Source organism: Nicotiana tabacum, chromosome 11 (assembly GCF_000715075.1).
Source record: "Nicotiana tabacum cultivar K326 chromosome 11, ASM71507v2, whole genome shotgun sequence".
Taxonomy (NCBI): domain Eukaryota; kingdom Viridiplantae; phylum Streptophyta; class Magnoliopsida; order Solanales; family Solanaceae; genus Nicotiana; species Nicotiana tabacum.
In genome coordinates, this window is record NC_134090.1 from 89,315,078 (window position 1) to 89,321,673 (window position 6,596).

Sequence of the window (6,596 nt, forward strand, 5' to 3'; positions counted from 1 at the left end):
AAATACGGCCCGAGCTAAAATACCCGTCATTTATGGACTAGTGCCATACAAGGTACTACATGACCATGATAGTAAGGTGTATAAGGTATATGTAAAGAAAGTAGTATTTTAAGTAAGTGGAAATAATTCTCAATTATGCGGGTAATTGGTTGATTACCGGGTAACAGGACATTACCCAGTTAACTAATAAGTGGACATTTTTTTTGGATAAAGATTACACTTTTCCATCACATCCCATGTGGCACCAAGCCACTAAACTAAATAAATGACTCACAGTCCCTTTTAATTAGGTGGCAATCTTTGGCTTTCTGGACCGAGTAAAATAAGAGGCCTTTTATGTTCTTTGTTGCTAATCATCTTGGCAGTTCTGCACTTTTTTTTGTGCAATTATATAAATATAAAGAGGCTGACACCAAATTTTGATTCTAGACCGTCCATCTGCCATGCTTTTATTTGATGCAATTGCATTGTACCATAGATTCACTTGGTTCCTAACTTTATCTTTAGTCTGATTCAGAGATAAGACTAGTTCAAGGTTATATTATTGATAGCGTGACGAGAAGCGTGTTTTACCTCCTAGCCATTATTTGTGAACCAAATTATTCTTGAGAGCTAGGAAAAGAATACTTAGTTTATGTTGAGGATCCAAAGGGTGTAGAATTTCAAGAGACAATTCCAACAAAAGTTGAGCAAAATGCAGTAGCTAATTTGGATCTTGAGCAAATTAAAGTGTCAGCTGCTTGTGCTAGCAGTCCTACTGCTAATAGCGATTAGCCCAAGTTTGCAGGCTCGACTAAGAAATGAAAAAAGGTGAAAATGTCTATTTTCCGATCACCAAAGTTTGTGTTGGAACCTGGATTAGTATGTAACAAATTTTACTACAACATAGCTCTCCCAAAAGTCCATATTGCTATCAAAAGTTTTAATGCTGAAGTAGTTGATGAGGCACGGAATCATGTCCCTCTTTATGAGATGTATTTCCACCACTGGCTTGTTGTAAGATATTATCAACGAAAAGGTGTTAAGCTGTCAAAGTACCATGGCGATCTGAGGTTCCAAAAATCTGATTTTATTATAGCAAGTAACTCAGGTATGTTAAGGCTATCCCTTCTTTCTTTTTGCATGATCCATACGATATGAACAAAACGTGCAAATACACAAATTCCATAAGTGACTCTACTCATAGAAGTAATAGAAATATCTATGTTATTTAATTTTCATGTGTCATAATATTTTATTATCTGTTCATGGGTCTCATAAAAATACGAAAGTTGAAAAGATGTTACTTTATGATATTGCTCAAGAGGCAAAATGGTCTTATGACATTCCGAATAATTTTATTTACGTACTTTACATGCATTGCGTTCATGTGTATTGACCCATGACCAGATGGCGTTATATACGCATATATATGTAAATATATGTATATGGGATACGGGAAAAGGTTATGGCGTTATATACGCACCACCACCTGATCAGCTGGTATATGATGATGATGTTGCCCACAGTGGCTGAAATATGATTCAAACGGCGTTATATACGCATATATGGGTATGTATTCAAATGGCGTTATATATGCATATATATGTATGTATTCAAACGACGTTATATACGCGTATATATGTATGTATATATATGTATATGGGATATGGGAAAGGTTATGGCGTTATATACGCACCACCACCTGATCAGCTGGTATACGATGATGATTTTGCCCACAGTGGCCGATATGATATGATGGGATGCTCTCAGAGGCTGATGATATTATGAAATATGTACCTATGCACGACATGACATTCATACGCATATGCATGACGTTAAAAGTAATTTATGATTTACAAAGTTATTCAAACTTACAGGTTGAGTCATGTACTCTATATGTCTTCCATATCTCTCATGTATTTACTTATGTTCCTTACATACTCAGTACATTATTTGTACTGACGTCCCTTTTGCCTGGGGACGCTGCGTTTCATGCCCGCAGGTCCCGATAGACAGGTCGAGAGCCCTCCAAGTAGGCTATCAGCTCAGCGAAAGATGTTGGTGCGCTCCATTTGCTTCGGAGTTGCTCGTTTGGTTAGTATTATTTAGACGTGTATTGTTTAGCATGGCGGGACTCTGTCCCGACCCTTATGGCATTTATGTATTCTTAGAGGCTTGTAGACATATGTCGTGTACGTGAAAGATTGTATGGCCTTGTCGGCCTATGTCTTGAGTTTATAAATGATTATGTTGGCTTATTAGGCTTGTATTTCACGTGTATATGATGATGTGATAAGAAAGATACATTACGTTGGTGCTTGGTTGAGTAAGGTGTCGGGTGCCCGTCGCGGCCCATCGGTTTGGGTCGTGACAGTGTCCTAGCCTCGTCACTACTTCGCCGAGGTTAGGCTCGGCACTTATCAATACATGGGGTCGGTTGTACTGATACTACACTCTACACTTTCTATGCAGATTTCGATGCCGGACCTCGTGAGTAGAGTTTAGGTTGCTGCCTTCAGTCCACGGGAGACCCAAGGTTGACCTACTGGCGTTCACAGACCCTGGAGTCCCCCTCCTCTCCCGTTTTAGATTACCTGTCTCTTTTTATTTTGAGCACAGATGTACTTCTTTTGAACCAGTATTTGTAGAATTTCTTAGACGTTCATGGATTGTGACACCAGATCATTGGGGTAGTCATGTGTTAGAATTTTTGAATTGTTATAACACTTTCGTACTTTATCTCTGTTTGGCTTTAGCTATTATTTAATTCTGTTCTGATTAATAATTAATGTGATAAAACTGTATTTGTCGGCTTGCCTAGCTTTCAAGAGTAGGCTCCATCACGATCCCGATGGTGGAAAATTCGGGTCATTCCAAGATTAAATGATAAGAAAGAAGCTGAAATAACTACAATAATCCAAAGTAAAGTGCAAAAACCATATCAACTGAAATATCTAATACAACTGTAGATCCGATATTACAAGTGCACGAGCTATTAGAATAGTACAAATAAAGGACTGAATAAAATATAGAGTTGTCTGAGAGAAAATACATAGCTAATAAAAAGAAGGGGACTTTAGGGGCTGCGGACGCCGAGCAGCTGTACCTTAAGTCTCTATACTGATAGCCAAATTGAGCACGCTAATGACCGCCACTAGGACCACTCCAAAATCTGCATAAGAAGTGCAGAGTGTAGTACGAGTACAACTAATCCTATGTACTTTGTAAGTGTCGAGTCTCGACAAAGTAGCAAAGCTAAGGCGGGTCACTTACACTATAACCTGTACGCAGTATAAAATAAAGACAGAAAAGGAAAATACGAAGCGAAATAAGGCAATTAACTGAAGAAAATAGCTAAATCCTCAAGGAAAATCAATGAATGTCAGAATTACCAATCCTTAGAGTCTTATATCAAAAATACCGAAAACCAACACAACACAATAAGGAAATAGAAACACATAGATTGTTGCAGCGTGCAATCCGATCCCACCGTAGAACACAATCCTTCCTGATTCGGCCGTAACAATATCAACAAGTAAATAAATATATATATGTTGCGGCACAAAACCCGATCCCATCATTTAATCTGAATCAATATCATAATTCACCTTTATTCCATCGTATCAATCTACCCTTATTTCACCTGTTGCGGCGCGCAACCCGATCCCACCATATCAGTATAAATTTATCCTTATTTTACCATATCAATCCACTCTTATTTCATCTGTTGCGGCGTGCAACCCGATCCTATCATCTCAATATCAAATAATCAATGAGTATAATCAAATCAATAACTCAAATCACAAGAACCTGTACGATTAATGAATATGAAGCTGAATCAGAAAGGAAACCTCGTACCAAATTGAGAATTCACATATGTAATATTACATGGTAAGACAAGTCTAGTAAATGATAATTAAAGGGTGCAAGTAAGTCAATTAAGGTAACTAGCAGCGAGTCATGAAAGCCTGGGAAGGTCTAACATTTTTAACACGAGAAACAATGACTAACAAGTAGCAAATAAAGCATGGGAAGCATTTAAAGCACATAATAGTTAAGGCATGGAAGGAAATAATTGAGGAAAAATGAAAAATCAGGGAAACAAGCAATTCGATGGCGTATAAGCACTCGTCACCTTGTATATACGCTGCAACATATGAATTTCACATAGCACATAGTTCGAGGGTCCCTAATTTTCTCAAATCAAGGTTAAATCCAACACTTACCTCACTCGTAGTCAACTTAGAGCTCTACCGGGGCTTTCCTCTAGAATCCACCTCCAAATCACTCGTATCTAACCATAATTGACTTGATAATGTCAAATAATGCTAAGGGAATCAATTACAATGCATAAATTTTGGATTTTCACACATTTCTCAAAAAGTCAAAAGTCAACCCCGGGTCCGCTTGGTCAAAACCCGTGATTCGGTTCAACTCATTGACCTATTCACCCCCTGAGACCGATTATGTAATTAGTTTCGAAATCCGACCCCAAATTGAGGTCTAAATCCTGAATTTGAAAAACCTCTCAATTCTCCCCAAATCCCTAGTTTTCTACTACGGAAGAACAAAGATTAAGGCTAGAAATTAATGGGTGATATTAGACATGGAAGGAAATGAGTTAAAGTATACTAACCTGTGAATTGGTGGTGACTTTTCTCATCAAAATCGCCTATAAGCTGAGCTCTAATGGAAAGATTATGAAAAATGGGTAAAATCCCGATTTTGGAATGTTTTAGGTCTGAGCGTCAGGCCTTCTTCGCGTTCGCGAAGGGCCTGCCACGTTCGCAAAGTGCAGCACCCTAAGGGCCCTATGCGTTTGCAAGTTTTCCCATGCGTTCACCAAGGCTGCTCCCCCTGGCATTCGCGTTCGTGAGCCAATGCTCGCATTCACGTAGAAGAAACAATGATCCCCCCTTCCAGGTCCCAAGCCTACGCGTTCGCGAGAAGCTGGTCATTTTTGCGAAGGGTAAGGCCATCATAGCTTCAAATTCACGACCCAACTATCGCGTTCGCGATGAAGGAAATTTCACCACAACCTAGTTCACTCTTCACGATCACAAAGAAGGAAACACCAGAACACAACTAAAGTTCAAAAACTAGATTTTTCTAAGTTCAAATGGTCCGTAAGCTATCCAAAACTCACGGAGCCCTCTAGGCTCCAAACCAAACATGCACACAAGTTCAAAACATTATATGAACTCGCTCGCGCAATCAAAATACTAAAATAACACCTAGAACTACGAATCGGACACCAAAACGAATGAAATTTTCATTGAAACTTAAGAATTTCTATTTTCACAACCGGATGTCTGAATCACGTCAAACCAACTCCGTTTTTCACCAAATTTTGCAGGAAAGTCATAAATATAGTAATAAACCTATACCAAGCTCCAAAACTAGAATCTGGACCCGGTAGAAATAAAGTCAAACCTTGGTCAAATCTTTAAATTCTTTAAACCTTTAGACTTCAAATTTTCGACAAAATGTGATAACTCGAGTTAGGGACCTCCAAATTTTATTTCGGGCATACACCCAAGTTTCAAATAACGATACGGACCCACCGGGATTTTCAAGACACGGATCCGGGCCCATTTGCTCAAAACGTTGACCGAAGTCAACTCAAATGGATTTTTAAGGCACAAATTCACATTTTTTTCAATTTTTCACATAAAATCCTTCCGGAAAAAATACACGGACTATGCACGCAATCGAGGGAAGCTAAAAGGAGCTATTTGAGGTTTCGAAATATAGATTTAAGATATAAAACTCTAGATGATCTATCGGATCATCACATTTATAAACAAATTTTTTTCTTTTTTTGAGTTAGCTATATAGGATCAATATTTATCAATTTTAGAAGCTTACACTAAGACTAATTTAATTACTGAAGGAAGAACAGTCTTTACACCAAACAGGAGCAACACATTCAGAGATGATAGATTACTTCAATAATTTTCTCTGTTTTTAGGAATCGAAAACCTCGGTTTCTCGGGATCTGAGAAGACATGATCTAATATTATCTCAAAGACTATTAGTATTTCTTAAAATAACATTTGGTTAGAAACTTTGGGACATGCATGCAACTCTAAAGTACATCTAAATATACCTAAATTTGAATAGAAATGTCGTCGTGATTCTGAGACTAATAAATTGATCCCAAAAATACATACATGACTATTCTTTATCAGTTCTTATCATCGTCTCATTCTTACCAAAAGATTTAAGGAGGTAAGATATTAGCTCGATCCCCTAATTATTACTCCCTCCGGTCCAAAATAAGTGATTTTTTGGCCTTTTTCTTGTGGTTCAAAATAAGTGATTTTTTCAGATTTCAAGAATGAATTAATTATTTTTTTCCTACATTGTCCTTGGAGTAAATAGTGTTGGAATATGTGTTAGGAGTGTTTATGTGAGATAGTAAAGGTTAATATAGTCAATTCCATTGTTAATTAATGTTAAAGGTGAATTTCTTAACATGTGTGAAAACATCCAAAAAATCACTTATTTTGGACCGGAGGGAGTAGTAAACTCACATTTTAAATATCAGTGTTCTGATAATAATATGCTAAACTTTTCCACGGAAGAGTTTTAAAAATTAAGTTTGCAAACTC

At 37.5% G+C, this 6,596-nt stretch overlaps 1 long non-coding RNA gene across 1 annotated transcript; it reads left to right on the forward strand.

The window, feature by feature from the left end:
• Positions 1-390: 390 nt before the first annotated feature.
• Positions 391-2,674, forward strand: LOC142166536 (uncharacterized). The gene is made up of 3 exons (XR_012696952.1): positions 391-1,090; positions 1,985-2,076; positions 2,455-2,674. It is a non-coding gene; the product is annotated as an uncharacterized LOC142166536 (long non-coding RNA).
• Positions 2,675-6,596: the final 3,922 nt, after the last annotated feature.